Source organism: Podarcis raffonei, chromosome 7, assembly GCF_027172205.1.
Source record: "Podarcis raffonei isolate rPodRaf1 chromosome 7, rPodRaf1.pri, whole genome shotgun sequence".
Classification (NCBI taxonomy): Eukaryota; Metazoa; Chordata; class Lepidosauria; order Squamata; family Lacertidae; genus Podarcis; species Podarcis raffonei.
This window is the reverse complement of record NC_070608.1, coordinates 26,868,665-26,883,718: the sequence shown is the minus strand read 5'-3', so window position 1 is coordinate 26,883,718 and position 15,054 is coordinate 26,868,665. Positions and strand designations below refer to the sequence as shown.

Here is a 15,054-nt window from a genome sequence, read left to right as displayed (position 1 = left end):
AAGCACAAGACAAAGGAGAAAACACTCAGCCCCGTTCGAATCCACACAATGGGGTGAGCTCCCGTTGCTCTGTCCCAGCTCCTGCCTACCTAGCAGTTCAAAAGCACGCCAGTGCAAGTAGATAAATAGGTACCACTGTGGCGGGAAGGTAAATGGTGTTTCCGTGGGCTCTGATTTCCATCACGGTGTTCCGTTGCACCAGAAGCAGTTTAGTCATGCTGGCCACATGACCCGGAAAAGCTGTCTGTGGACAAACGCCGCCTCCCTTGGCCTGAAAGCGAGATGATAGCTGTGCCTTTTACTGGACTTAACCATCCAGAGGTCCTTTACCTTTTTCTTTTTTACCTAGACGAGTCCTGACGTGCTTTTCACGACTCAGACAATGGCTATGACTGATTCGGCTAATGAAAAAGTAAATACGCATTTGACTGTGTATTTATGTGTGTGGTGGCCAGGATCCAAAGAGCCACTTAAGACACACTCATGAGCTTAGGTGTACTTAGAGGGAATTCCCCTCCCCCTTGCTGTTTTCCTTTGAAAACACATTCAAATGTGCCTTTTCGTGGACATAGCAGGATGGTGTCTGAGAAGAAGATGACTCTTCCACCAGGTATTGCATATCAGCTTTATATTTGGAGCTACAGTAATCAAAACATGCTTTCTAATCCTGTTACCTTTAGTTCTTGGCTTTATTGACTTGTTATTCCCGCATACAGCTGGGCAACTTTCTAACTCCAGAGATCATTTTCCACATTGTTGTGCTTGCCAAAGCAATGTGCCCTGAGCGTATGGTATAGTAATCTGATGTGCTGCAGAGAATTCTGGGATATGGCTTCAGGTGCAATCTCAGTTCCCACAGATTGTTGGCCAAGTCTTATGAATTGAACATGCAAGCTTGGTTAGACCACACTTGTGCTATCTACTTCATTTTTTACTACAACCCCACCCACCAACCAAGCCAGGTATGAAATAATGGCTTGGGAGCCAAGCCAAATTCAAAATGGTGACAGACTATCTTCATCTGCATGTACAAATCTGTATCGACATCAGGGGTCAGCAAACTTTTTCAGCAGGGGGCTGGTCCACTATCCCTCAGACCTTGTAGGGGGGCGGACTATATTTTGGAAAGGAAAAAAAAGAACGAATTCCTATGCCCCACAAATAACCCAAAGATGCATTTTAAATAAAAGGACACATTCTACTCATGTAAAAACATGCTGATTCCTGGACCGTCTGCAGGCTGGATTTAGAAGGCGATCGGGCCAGATCCGGCCCCTGGGCCTTAGTTTTCCTATCCATAATCTGCATTGTAATGGATCAGTAATTCTGGTAGCTTTTTTTTGTGGGGAGGGACATTTTGTTGTTGCTGTTGTTAAACAGAGTCTTGCCAATACACTGCCTTGCCAATACACTGTAAACCACCAAAGGATCCTCTACCTGTAGGTATGCATGTATTTTTATCTGCAGTTAGATTAAATTGTGTTTATTGCTGTATAGGGGGCTGGACATTTAACTGGATTTATTTATTTAATGATAACTGATTCATGTATGTTGGCTGGATAGAGTGTTGATTTTTTATTTTAGTCAATTGTGTTATTTAAAATTGTAGAATATATACTTTTTAGTTGATATGCATTTATAATATTTTACTTCCTGTTGTTTGGCTGTTTTATGTTAATTTTCCTTTGTATTTTTGTAGCCAATTTTAAGTGTACTGTAATGTTTGTTGGGATGCTGAAGAGGATCTTCCAGTTGTTCATTTTGTTTATAGAAGGTAGAAATACTCTGGCATTTTTTTGTAGTTGTTTATTTCAGAAAGTTTTAAACTATTTTGTTAGAGCTTTGTTTAAATGTAAGTGGCATATAAATTGTCCAAAGAAAGAAAGAAACTAAATAGATCTCCATGTATGTTTTGCCCAACCATGGCCTAGAATACCACACAGGTATTCTGTCATACTACTAATAAACTGGACTGTCTTCTATAGAGGATTGTTGCCTATGGAGGGACCACTGAGCAATTGCAAGCACACATTTTGCAAGCGCACGATGCCCCAACATCTAATAGTTAAAAGGGCGGAGAGCAGATCTTCCTCCAGTCGAAGTTGGCAATATTTTGCTAGGCAAACAAATAGTGTTCTTCTCACGTACAACAATATACAAAATAGGTTGTTATATAGCACCTTAGTAACAACCTATTTTGTATATTGTTGTACGTGAGAAGAACACTATTTGTTTGCCTAGCAAAATATTGCCAACTGTATATGTGTATATAGTGCTATATAGGGGATGCGGGTGGCGCTGTGGGTTAAACCACAGAGCCTAGGACTTGCCGATCAGAAGGTCAGCAGTTTGAATCCCCGCGACGGGGTGAGCTCCTGTTGCTCGGTCCCTCTTCCTGCCAACCTAGCAGTTCGAAAGCACGTCAAAAGTGCAAGTAGATAAATAGGCACTGCTCTGGCGGGAAGGTAAATGGCGTTTCCGTGTGCTGGTTCGCCAGAAACGGCTCAGTCATGCTGGCCACATGACCCGGAAGCTGTATGCCGGCTCCCTTGGCCAATAAAGGGAGATGAGCCCCGCAACCCTAGAGTCGGCCACAACTGGACCTAATGGTCAGGGGTCCCTTTACCTTAAGGTGCTATATCTCTTATCTCCCTACTGATTGATATGACTAATCTTCTAGAACTTCTTAGAAAGATAGTCTAACCAGAATTTTAAAGAAACAGAGTCCCTTGTATTTTTATTTTGATAAGATAATTGGCCATCAAAACTGTCACAGAAGAGAGAACAACACATTTTAGGAAAGGCAGTAAATCAGGCATAGGCAAACTTGGCCCTCCAGATGTTTTGGCACTACAGTTCCCATCATCCCTGACCACTGGTCCTGTTAGTTAGGGATGATGGGAGTTGTAGTCTCAAAGCATCTGGGGGGCCGAGTTTGCCTATGCCTGCAGTAAATGGTGTCAAAGCTAGATTTGCTGCTCAGAGATGGGCTGTGACTTGTTGGAAGAAGATGCTCCACTCACACCCATTTCTAGGTATTGATAAATGAACTGTCAGCAAATTATTCCTGTTAATCTATTCTGTAGGACGGCTGTTTGGTGCCTCTCTTGCAGGATGTGTGGAATGTGGAGGTGGAAGCAGAGACAAGGGATTAAGTAGCTCTGGAGGCTTTACACAGGGAGATCCAGACCAAAGCATAAATGATTAAATGTTTGGCTGTTTGCAAAAAGTAGTGTTAGTAAAGAAATTATTTTGTTGTAGTAAAGCAAGTAACAATGTTTTGCTATGTTTACTAAGTAGTGGCTACTTTATAGTACTATGTTAAGAGACTAATAAGCTTAGTTCATGGCTGCTTTATGATAGCATGCCAGCAGAGTTGATGTATGGGGTAAAACTAATTTATCAGTAGTATATTATATATTGCTGGATTTTAGAATAGTTAAACACATGTACACACACCCTAAAAACACTGATACAGTAAATTAGTACCTAACATTATTGCCTTAAAATTTATGAACTAGAATTTATTTAAGTAAACCCAAATTTAATTCTTCAAAGCAGATTTTGATCATGTCTGGAATTCAAAAAGTTGACTCTGGATCCTGGAAATGTGTGGAATTTTGGATTTATATGACCTTTTAGGTTCTGTCCCCCGGTTCTTATGTGCTTCTTCTGATCAGCAAAAGTGGAGGCAAATGAAGTATGGAGGCCCTGGTATAAAAGGAAGAAAAATAAAGTGAAATCAACAGGTAGAGGTAGAAGACAGACAAGCTGATCTGTGGGTCTGGGCACAGTACCTTCCTATTAGCATTGCAAACCAGAGTTTTCTGAGAGGTACAGGTTGATGGATCCAGGGACGTTTGTTAAAAACAATCAGGACTGTGAGAACTGAGGGGCAATGAAGATGAAAATGTGTAAGATGCAGTGGTAATGGCGTCATAAATTTCCTCGTCTCCTAAAGGCATAAAACTTACACTCTTATGTATTTATTTATTTAGGCAATTTACATACTGCTTCATAGATTGAGGGAATCTCTTAAGTGGTTTACAAAATTTGTAAAAATGACCACAAATAAATGAAAAATACAATACAAAACCCACATTTTAAAGAAGCACAGAAGAGTTAGATAAGATCCTTTTAAGCATCAGTATAAACTAAAACAGTTAACATATGGGCACCATCATGATCCTGACAGCCTAAAATACAGAAATACAGCAAAGAAAATGAAATTTTGCCACTTGATTTGCAGATCTGAAAAGGCTGATCTAGCCACATTTTTTGTTCTGCCTTTCTTTCAAATAGTTCACGGTGATGTAAGCAGTACTTTCCTCTTTAGAACAATCCTGGAAGGTTGGTTAGGCTGAGAGAAAGTGACTGGCTGAAATATATCCATGTGAATCAGGCCTCTGGCCTACAGAAAGCACAGGAGAACTTGATGTGATACACTGGGAATAAGGAACAGTGTCTAAAACGAATGTGTCATTTATGTCTAATTAATATATGCATACAGGCCCCACTGCCATGCATTTCCGCCAGTAAGCGCAAATCAAGACAGCCAAAAACATAAGGCACTTATAAAGAAGGAAACAACCCCAGAGTATGGCCTGGAGGCAAATGAGGCCAGCAGCTTGCGGAAGCTAATCATGTCTGGGTCTGCCTGGATGTGAGATTGCCTGGAAGCTGCATGTATGCTATCTTGGGTCCCATGACCAAAGAACGGATGGATACGAGTGCAAAAAAAGAAGATAAAATCAGTTTTCTAAAGGAAACAATTGTCAGGCTTTAGCCAAGCTCAGGGAAAGGTCACAGTTCTGGTGGCCCAGTTCTAATGCAGGGAGGCTGAGGCCCAAAGAGCAAAAAGCAGGCTGCAAAGTTTAAAACGGGCCCATGTTTAGGATCAAGGGTAAGTAGACAAGCATCCGGGAAGGCTGGAGTGAGCTGGCTGCCAAGATGAGCATCATCCTCTGATGTCCTATTACTCCTACTGAGGCGGCGACTTCGATTTTATAGGGCCTGGTGGGTTCTGATTGGCTTCTGTGGGTCAGCTGACAGTATCCAGGCCACTAGAGGAGCCCAGAAGGCAGCCTTGGTCCACAGAGTTTAGTTGTCTGGCCTGCTGAGGATTCAGGATGCTGTTTGTGGAGGAAGGTAAGATGGGGGGAGACTGTCTGCTAGAGGCCTGGGTTTGAGAGAGAGAGAGAAATACTTGCATGCCTTGCATCAACCAAGCACCCTGTTTTTAAAAATGAACAAGGCCTTTGTTTTCAGTTTTTTAAAACAAGGGAATGAGAGAGAGGGGAGGCCTTTGTTACCAATTTATACTGGGCCTAATGATGTTTGGACTCTGGTTCTTCCACAGTCACCTCTTTGAGGTGCTACTTTTCTCTTTGTAGGGAGTTTGCACGCAAGGAGGACCGTTCAGAAATGCAGGCCTCTACTTGCGGCCTGAATTAGCAGTACCATGTTGTGTCCCCCCCACCCCTGTGTGATTATTTTGAATATAGAGATTGGGACTTGGTGGGTGGGTCGAGGGGAGAGAAACAGGTACCAAGGACTCAGCTATACAGTTGCAGATAGGTAAAGGTAAAGGGACCCCTAACCATTAGGTCCAGTCGTGACCGACTCTGGGGTTGCGGCGCTCATCTCACTTTACTGGCCGAGGGAGCCGGCGTACAGCTTCCGGGTCATGTGGCCAGCATGACTAAGCCGCTTCTGGCGAACCAGAGCAGCACACGGAAACACCGTTTACCTTCCCACCAGAGCGGTACCTATTTATCTACTTGCACTTTGAGGTGCTTTCAAACTGCTAGGTTGGCAGGAGCAGGGACCGAGAAGCGGGAGGTCACCCCGTTGCGGGGATTCGAACCGCCGACCTTCTGATTGGCATGTCCTAGGCTCTGTGGTTTAACCCGCAGTGCCACCTGCATCCCGACAGCTGCAGATAAAATGTTTTGAATGTGTTGTAAAAAGTGTAATATACAGTTGTGACACTAGACGGCAAGTGTGAGCTATAGCAAACTCAATGCATTTTTCAAAATGGTTTTTTTATTTTTATTTTTTTAAAATGCATTTTCACAGCGTTTTTAACACGTGTGTAGGTGTTCCACCCAAGTAAGCTGATATTTCAAACGCCATCCACAGGTAGCCCCAGAATCCACAATAAAGAACTCTGGGAGCTTTGTATATTCCCCCAGCTGTACAGATTGTACAGAATCAGTGCCTGACTTGTTTTCTCACATTATTCTATGTGTGTCAGAAAAGCATAGGTCAGGGAAACAGGACCTTGGCAGGGACACACACACATCCCTGTGTTAATGGCCTATCACCGATGTGATCGCCTCACCAGGAAAGTAGCTTGGCTGATATTTTAACACTTGCTGGATCCAGGGATTAGAGATGTCTCAGCATATGGCCTACTGCCCCCCAACTCACAAGAAGATACTTGCACATCTGCACTTGCCAACATGCATACAAGCTGCTGTGAGGGGGGGGGGGATGAACCTCTCGCACCTACACCACCCTTGGCTCGGCCAAACATTCTGATGTGCAGCATCATTCACATACCTGTGCAAGCAGCTGCATTTGTGTGCACACAACTCACATTCGATCAAGATAACTTATCTAGGTCAATATTTTTCATTTATAGCTTATTTATCTAATACAGTAAGCCTGCAACTTATGCACATTTATGCACATTTAACATTTAAGTGCATGGCAAAAAAAATGAATAAAATAAAAAGGTGGTGAAAAGGGAGCAGGATTCTGGGGAAAATGACTTTGGCAAACCGCCCCCCCATTGTTGAACATAATGAGTTTTGACTATACGTGATTTTGGCTTTAGGTTTGACCCCCAGAATGTAGCCCCCACATAGGTTGTGGGCTTATTGTAATACTAAAGGGTGTCAGAACTTCAAATTTCTTGCTTACGCCCTCCAAGGACCTCTTGCATAATCTCCCATTTTCTTGGAGTCACTTGAAGTTTCTCTTGACTGGCTGTGTGACAAAAGCATGAGTAATCAACCTCACCGTTTTATCCATGAAACTCCAGTATCAATCTGTGATGGTACATTGTGTAGTTGGAGGATGATGTCAAGGTCGGAGAATCTTACTGATGGAGAAAGCAGGATGCTACCCATTGTGATCCAAGGACAAATGACTAGCAGTTTACCTATAGAAGCCACTGGATGTCACTGTTGCTTTGTATGCCTCTTGTGAAATGAAGTTAGTTTAGTACTGGAATGAAGAAAACATTTCGTTTAGCTAGAAGTTCAAGTCAAAGGTGAACCACACACTCATGCATATTATGTGGGAGTATGCTCCATTTAGTTTCTACTGTTTTCAGCTTAGGTTACAAGCCATGCAGTTTTGTGTTAGAATTCTGTGTGTTCAGAATTCTGGAGAGAGTTTTATTAGAGCTATTGGACTTCCTCAAAGCTATATACAAAATATTGCTTTGTTATCAGAAACAAGTTTCCCTGATTAGTTGAACAAATAATTTTGAGAGATTGCTATGCACAGATTGTGTGTCCTTGTGATAAAATTTAATGCATTCACCGAACACGCTAGGTACGCTTTCATGCCATATGCAGATAGCCAGTGCTTGCACTGTGACTTGGTTGTCTGTGAAAAGATCACATGACAACGGTGTGTGCATTTAGTAGAAGTGTTTGGTAAGTTTTTGTGATTAAAGGTGGGATGTGGAAGTTTTCATAGTTTTGTTTTCAGACTTGAAGCCTTTTGTTGGTATTTTGGTAAGGTCATCTGTGAGATATAACACAAAGTAATGGCACAGAAGTGCAAGTTGCTTGGCCTATGTTGCAGAGAACTGTCTTTGCAAAGATGCAGAGAGGCATCCTGTTTTATTAAATTCCATTGTGACGCCTCTGTTGTTTGGAACCCATAGAAATGAAATGTTTTCCTGTTCGTATGGCACAGAGTACTTTCTTCTTTCTATGAATAATTATGTGCCAACAAAGGTCCGTATAGTTAAAGCTATGGTTTTCCCAGTAGTGATGTATGGAAGTGAGAGCTGGACCATAAAGAAGGCTGATCGCCGAAGAATTGATGCTTTTGAATTATGGTGCTGGAGGAGACTCTTGAGAGTCCCATGGACTGCAGGAAGATCAAACGTATCCATTCTTAAGGAAATCAGCCCTGAGTGCTCACTGGAAGGACAGATCGTGAAGCTGAGGCTCCAGTACTTTGGCCACCTCATGAGAAGAGAAGACTCCCTGGAGAAGACCCTGATGTTGGGAAAGATGGAGGGCACAAGGAGAAGGGGACGACAGAGGATGAGATGGTTGGACAGTGTTTTCAAGGTTACCAGCATGAGTTTGACCAAACTGCGGGAGGCAGTGGAGGACAGAGGTGCCTGGCTTCCTCTGGTCCATGGGGTCATGAAGAGTCGGACACAACTAAACGACTAAACAACAACAAAGGGAAGTGCCTTATGGGATAACTTATGCAGTGTTAATAACTACAGAAGAGTGGCCCTTATTCCTGGTAAATGGCATGCCCTGAACATACAGTATGCAATAAAGGCCATAAACAGAGTCCTGAGCGACAGTAGTATGTAATTTGTAGACCGACAGAGCAAACTCACCAAGAACTTGGCCATCTTCAACTTTAGATGAACCAGGATCTGTAACTTGTACAAAAGGTTCTTTTGTGGGTGAGTGGAGGAGGAAGGGAGGTAGAGAAGTAGAGCACAGTGTCGCTATGGATGTTGGGGGACAGGAGGCGGGCAGGTGTGGAGGATTCCCTGGTCCTGAATGGGGTAACTGTGCCCCTGAAGGACCAGGTGCGCAGCCTAGGAGTCATTTTGGACTCACAGCTGTCCATGGAGGCACAGGTCAAATCTGTATCCAGGGCAGCTGTTTACCAGCTCCATCTGGTACGTAGGCTGAGACCCTATCTGCCTGCAGACTGTCTCGCCAGAGTGGTACATGCTCTGGTTATCTCCCGCTTGGACTACTGCAATGCGCTCTACGTGGGGCTACCTTTGAAGGTGACCCGGAAACTACAACTAATCCAGAATGCATCAGCTAGACTGGTGACTGGGAGCGGCCGCCGAGACCATATAACAGCAGTCTTGAAAAACCTACATTGGCTCCCAGTACGTTTCCGAGCACAATTCAAAGTGTTGGTGCTGACCTTTAAAGCCCTAAACTGCCTCGGTCCAGTATATCTGAAGGAGCGTCTCCTCCCCCATTGTTCTGCCCGGACACTGAGGTCCAGCTCCGAGGGCCTCCTGGCGGTTCCCTCACTGCGAGAGGCCAAGTTACAGGGAACCAGGCAGAGGGCCTTCTCGGTAGTGGTGCCCACCCTGTGGAACGCCCTCCCATCAGATGTCAAAGCGATAAACATCTACCTGACATTCAGAAGACATCTGAAGGCAGCCCTGTTCAGGGAAGTTTTTAATATGTGACATTTTAGTGTATCTTTCATCTTTGTTGGAAGCCGCCCAGAGTGGCTGGGGAAACCCAGCCAGATGGGCGGGGTACAAATAATAATAAATTATTATTATTATTATTATTATTATTATTATTATTATTATTAAACCAAAATGGTCCACAACTTGAGCTGCCATTAATCAGTTAACTCCACTCATCTCTTGTTCCAATAAGAAAAAAAATGCTAGAATTTGTAATATATTTTAAAACATATTTGCATTTCATCCCAGTGTTTTCCACAATAACTTGCGTGAACAGACATTGGGACAAGCCTACGACAGGAGCAATAGTTTTGTCATGATTTGCAGTAATACAGTAGGCTTATCCTAGCAGCTAGGTTCTAGGAAGTGACTGTGGCGTAGCAAATTAGCACATCATGCTAATTTGGAAGCACTGCCCAGTGATGTCTTCATTTCATACTGTGCTGAGTGAGCATCTTAAAACAGCCCACAAAATGTTGATGAAACCAAGGTGGTGCTTGAGTTCTACGAACGCTGAATTGTCTCCCAGTTTTGGCTGAGAGAAAGGGTGAAGCTGGATTCATGATAAACTGTTGAAGAGGGCCAAGCCGAGGAACTCATCTTTTGAGTCCCTCAGTGACTGTTGTTAGGACCTGTGCTTTTTTACTTGTTCATATGATGTAGAGTGGGACGCGGGTGGCGCTGTGGGTAAAAGCCTCAGCACCTAGGGCTTGCCGATCGAAAGGTCGGCGGTTCGAATCCCCGCGGCGGGGTGCGCTCCCGTCCCAGCGCCTGCCAACCTAGCAGTTCGAAAGCACCCCCGGGTGCAAGTAGATAAATAGGGACCGCTTACTAGCGGGAAGGTAAACGGCGTTTCCGTGTGCGGCTCTGGCTCGCCAGAGCAGCGATGTCACGCTGGCCACGTGACCCGGAAGTGTCTCCGGACAGCGCTGGCCCCTGGCCTATAGAGTGAGATGGGCGCACAACCCTAGAGTCTGGCAAGACTGGCCCGTACGGGCAGGGGTACCTTTACCTTTATGATGTAGAGTTATGGGTGATCAATAGGTAACCAGGCTTGCTGGTGACACTCAGTTGTTCAATGTGGTTAAAGAGATTGTGATGACCTACAAAGTGATTTTTCCCAACTGGGTGAATTGGCAGTAAAATGGCAAATGCAATTCAAATTAAGCAAGTGTGAAATGAGATGCATTAGGGCAACAGAAAAATATATATATCGTAATTTCACAAATACACTAATGAGATCTTAACTGGCAGTGACTGACCAGGGTCATAGTGGATACCCAGATGGCCCCAGAGGCTGCAGTGAAAAAGTCAAATTAAATGTTAGCGATCATATGGGAAAAGGATTGAAAACCCCCCCTGCAAATATCATAATGCCAGTATACAAATGGTGAGATGAGATCTGGAATATTATGTAAAGTTCTGGTAGCCTCATCTAAAAAGAAAAGGGAGGGCATTTGCAGAGCTGGAAAAAGTTCAGAAAAGGACAACCAAAATTGGAGGGGATGGAGTAATTCTTTGAGGAAAGGAATGGTCACAACATTTGGGGCTTTTTAGTTTAGGAAAGGAGCACGGAAGGGGGAACATGTTAGAGGTTTATAAAGTAATGCATGTCGTGGAGAAAGTGGAATGCTTTTCTTCCTCTCTCTAATACTAGAATTTGGGGCCATCTGAAGAACCTGAATGTTTGAATGTTCAGGACGGGGAATGTGGGGAGTACTTCTTCAGACAGCGAATAGATCAACGATGGGATTTGTTCCTCAAGATGTAGTAATGGCTGCTAACTTGGATGGTTTTAAAAGAGGATTAGACAAATTCATGGAGGATAGAGGTATCATTCTGTGCTGGCTATGTTGGCTATGCTTTCCTTCACTGTCAAAGACAGTGTGCCATTGTATATTAGTTTCTGGGAATTGCAAATGAGGAGAGCGCTGTTGAGCTCAGGCCCTGCATCCACATACAGTGAAATTTTGAATTCTTACAAGCCAAAGGTAATTCTATGGATCATTTGGTTGATTCCTATCAAAATTGCTAATGGTTGAAAAAAGATTGGAAACCATGACAAACAATAAGGTGTCGAAGGGACACTGTAGCCTTAGTGGCTTTGACAGGTGATTGTTAACAAAATCGTTTTTCGTTGGGTCCTTATATAAGAGGGCAATCTCTTCTTTAAATCTGCCACCAATATTCATTTCTTGAATGGATCTTGCTCAAAAGGGCCAGTCAATCATACCAAAGGCTTTTCCCACATCCAACCCTTAATGATTTTTCAGACTGTTGTAGCAATGGTAATGGTAATGTACTGTGCTACATGCTTTATAATTTTTAATTTTATTTTATAGCTGCTTTTATTTATTGCATTATGCATTAGCATTCCATGTGAACTGAACCTGCATGTTACTAGGAAAAGAATCAAGCCAATTCTCCCCATCTTCCCTTTCCTTCCCCCACCAACTGACACTTAATATTCCTTGGCTCCTGGAGGCCACATTGGGCTCTGTTTGTGCATTATTATTATTATTATTATTATTATTTTCTTCTAATGCATACATTTCTGCAGACCTGGGGTGTTTTCCAGAAAGGGAGCTGCATCCATGTGGCTAACGAGGGCCTTTGTGACATTAGAGAAGATCCTGCATCAAGAGAAAGATCAATAGGCTTTGCAAAGGTGACGACTTTCATGACCCATTACACAACTGCCTTTCTAGTTATAATAGATTTTATAGAAACCTCAAGTCCTGAAAAGATGCTCATGAAGCCCTTTTAACTCCAGTGACAAGCACATAAGCTCCTGTGCATTTGGGATTTTGATTGGTAATCATTCCAACGAAAGCCAGCAGAATTCATGTATTAGCAGTCATGAAAAATTGCCACCTTCCTGTTTGCTTTTGGGCTGGGAGATGTATTTTTGTTTTTGACTCCATTGGGCCTTTTCTTTTCTTTCAGCATCTCCTTCTGCTCTTGTAGCACTTATGTCATCAGTAGTGGCTGCTGCAGAATCTTTAATGCTTTGGTGCCCCCTGTTGCTAGCTCTTCTGTAGAGATACTCAATCACATTATCCATAAAATGATTGCAGGGACTTTTAAAGATCCAACAACTAAAACATAGCCACAAAACATTTCCTGCTGCAGCACATTGTAAAGCTTGTTTCATATGGGAATTAATTTCCATTGATGTTAACCATCTTTTTGTGATCAGTCTGGATTGCAAAAGTTAACTAGCATGGGCTGCAGTGCTTAATTTCTTCAGAGAGCTTTCCCCCCTTAAGCTTAGAAGCATCCCCATCTAACTTGCTAACTCTGCCTCCCTCACCTTAAGAAGAGTGAGGATGCACTAGGCTGGCTTAGGAGGGAAATAAACGCACCTTGCACCAGCTCAGAGACACTCTTTATTATAAAGTTATGGGACTGACATTCAGAACATTTTCTAAGCGTTGGTTCAGCTACAGAACCTACGTCCTTGTTTTCTCACAAACATTCATGTATGCTTTTAGTTATGGTGGGGTTTCAAACCATTTCACACATTATTTCTGATCCTTTGATTGCTCAGTGCTTGAGCATTTTACAAATGTTCAGTCTGAATAGAACAAAGGTCCATATAGTTAAAGTTATGGCTTTCCCAGTAGTCATATATGGAAGTGAGAGCTGGACCATAAAGAAGGCTGATCGCCGAAGAATTGACGCTTTTGAATTATGGTGCTGGAGGAGACTCTTGAGAGTCCCATGGACTTCAAGAAGATCAAACATATCCATTCTTAAGGAAATCAGCCCTGCATGCTCACTGGAAGGACAGATCCTGAAGCTGAGGCTCCAGTACTTTGGCCACCTCACGAGAAGAGATGACTCCCTGGAAAAGACCCTGATGTTGGGAAAGATGGAGGGCACAAGGAGAAGGGGACGACAGAGGACGAGATGGTTGGACAGTATTCTTGAAGCTACTAACATGAGTTTGACCAAACTGCGGGAGGCAGTGGAAGACAGGAGTGCCTGGTGTGCTCTGGTCCATGGGGTCATGAAGAGTCGGACATGACTAAACAACAACAACATGCAGATGTGGGAGGGAAGGAACTGAAGCAGAAAGCTTGAGCCCTCACCACAATAAATGAATATCTGAAGGCAGCCTATGCATGTAGGTTCTCTTTTGAGTTCAAGCAAGCATGCATGCATTTGAGGCAACGCCTGCCTATGCCTAGCCGTCCCCACACTCCCAACACACATTCATCCTACACAGATTGGACTTTGGATGACTTGCATGCATGAACAGACACCACTGGAAAGCGCTGTGGTTGGGATGATGTGAGGAAACAGGAAAGCTGAGTTCTGTCTGTTGGGTTTGATCTGTGGTAGCTGCTCCACCCATGCAAATAACCACTCAATACTGCACTGATCAGCAGCAGCATCAACAACCCTTATCATTGGGAACTTGCCATAAGAAAATAAAATAAACATCTGAACATAAGGACACAAGAGCCCTGTTGGGTTAAGCCAGTGGCCCATCTAGTCCAGCATCCTGTTCTCACAGTGGTTACTCAGATGCCTGTGGGAACATGCAAGCAGGATTCAAGCCCAATAGCACTATTCCCTCCTGTGGTTTCCAGCAGCTGGTATCCAAAAGCATCATTGTCTCCAGCTGTGGAGGCAGAACAATGCCATCCATCATGGCTAGTAGCCATTGATAGCTCTCTCCATGAATTTGTCCAGTCTTCTTTTAAAACCACTCAAGTTGATGGCCATCGCTGCCTCCCGTGGAAGAGAGTTCCATAGTTTATGTGCTGTGTAAAAATACTTCTAAAAAGAAAAATCTGTACTGAATCTTCCAGTATTCAGCTTCATCAATCCTAGTGTTACGAGGGAGGGGAAAAACCTTTATCTACTTTCTCCCTGTCATTCATAATCTATCAAGTTAGATTATGCCTTTTTTCTAGACTAAAAAATCCCCATATGCTGCAATCTCACCCAGTTTTACAATATCCCTTTTAAGGTGACGTGACCAGAAATGTACACAGTATTCAAATGCGGTCACACCATAATTTGTATAACAGCATTATGATATCTGAGACCTATAAAGACCTATCTGAGGACTCAAACAACCACCAGAAGAAAGGCTTTAAATTTATTATTTTTTAAAAAAAGTACTATAAAGAAATACACACCACCATTCAGCCACCTCTTAATTATCTTAAACTAAGAAAGTGATAGGGACGTGGGTGGCGCTGTGGGTTAAACCACAGAGCCTAGGACTTGCCAATCAGAAGGTCAGCGGTTCGAATCCCCGTGACGGGGTGAGCTCCCGTTGCTCGGTCCCTGCTCCTGCCAACCTAGCAGTTCAAAAGCACGCCAAAGTGCAAGTAGATAAATAGATTCCGCTCCGGCGGGAAGGTAAACGGCATTTCCGTGCACTGCTCTGGTTTAGCCAGAAGCGGCTTAGTCATGCTGGCCACATGACCCGGAAGCTGTACGCCGGCTCCCTTGACCAATAAAGCAAGATGAGCGCTGCAACCCCAGAGTCGGTCACGACTGGACCTAATGGTCAGGGGTCCCTTTACCTTTACCTTAAGAAAGTGATACCCCTTAATAAGATATAATGGAGAAAAGCTAATTCTTTTTACCTCCACAACAAA

At 43.5% G+C, this 15,054-nt stretch overlaps 1 protein-coding gene across 3 annotated transcripts in view; it reads left to right on the top strand.

Annotated features, from left to right (window-relative positions):
* The first annotated feature begins 4,137 nt into the window (after nucleotides 1–4,137).
* The window catches only part of SLC26A7 (solute carrier family 26 member 7), an 80,670-nt gene continuing 69,753 nt past the window's right edge, over nucleotides 4,138–15,054 (top strand). Inside the window, exons 1-2 of one of the 3 annotated variants that reach the window (XR_008331422.1) lie at nucleotides 4,141–5,148; nucleotides 11,994–12,101. The gene's annotated coding sequence lies outside the window, so the exon portion shown is untranslated. Of the gene's footprint in view, nucleotides 5,149–11,993; nucleotides 12,102–15,054 lie in introns of all 3 variants that reach the window. The other 2 variants (XR_008331424.1, XM_053395677.1) reach the window with 2 other exon arrangements.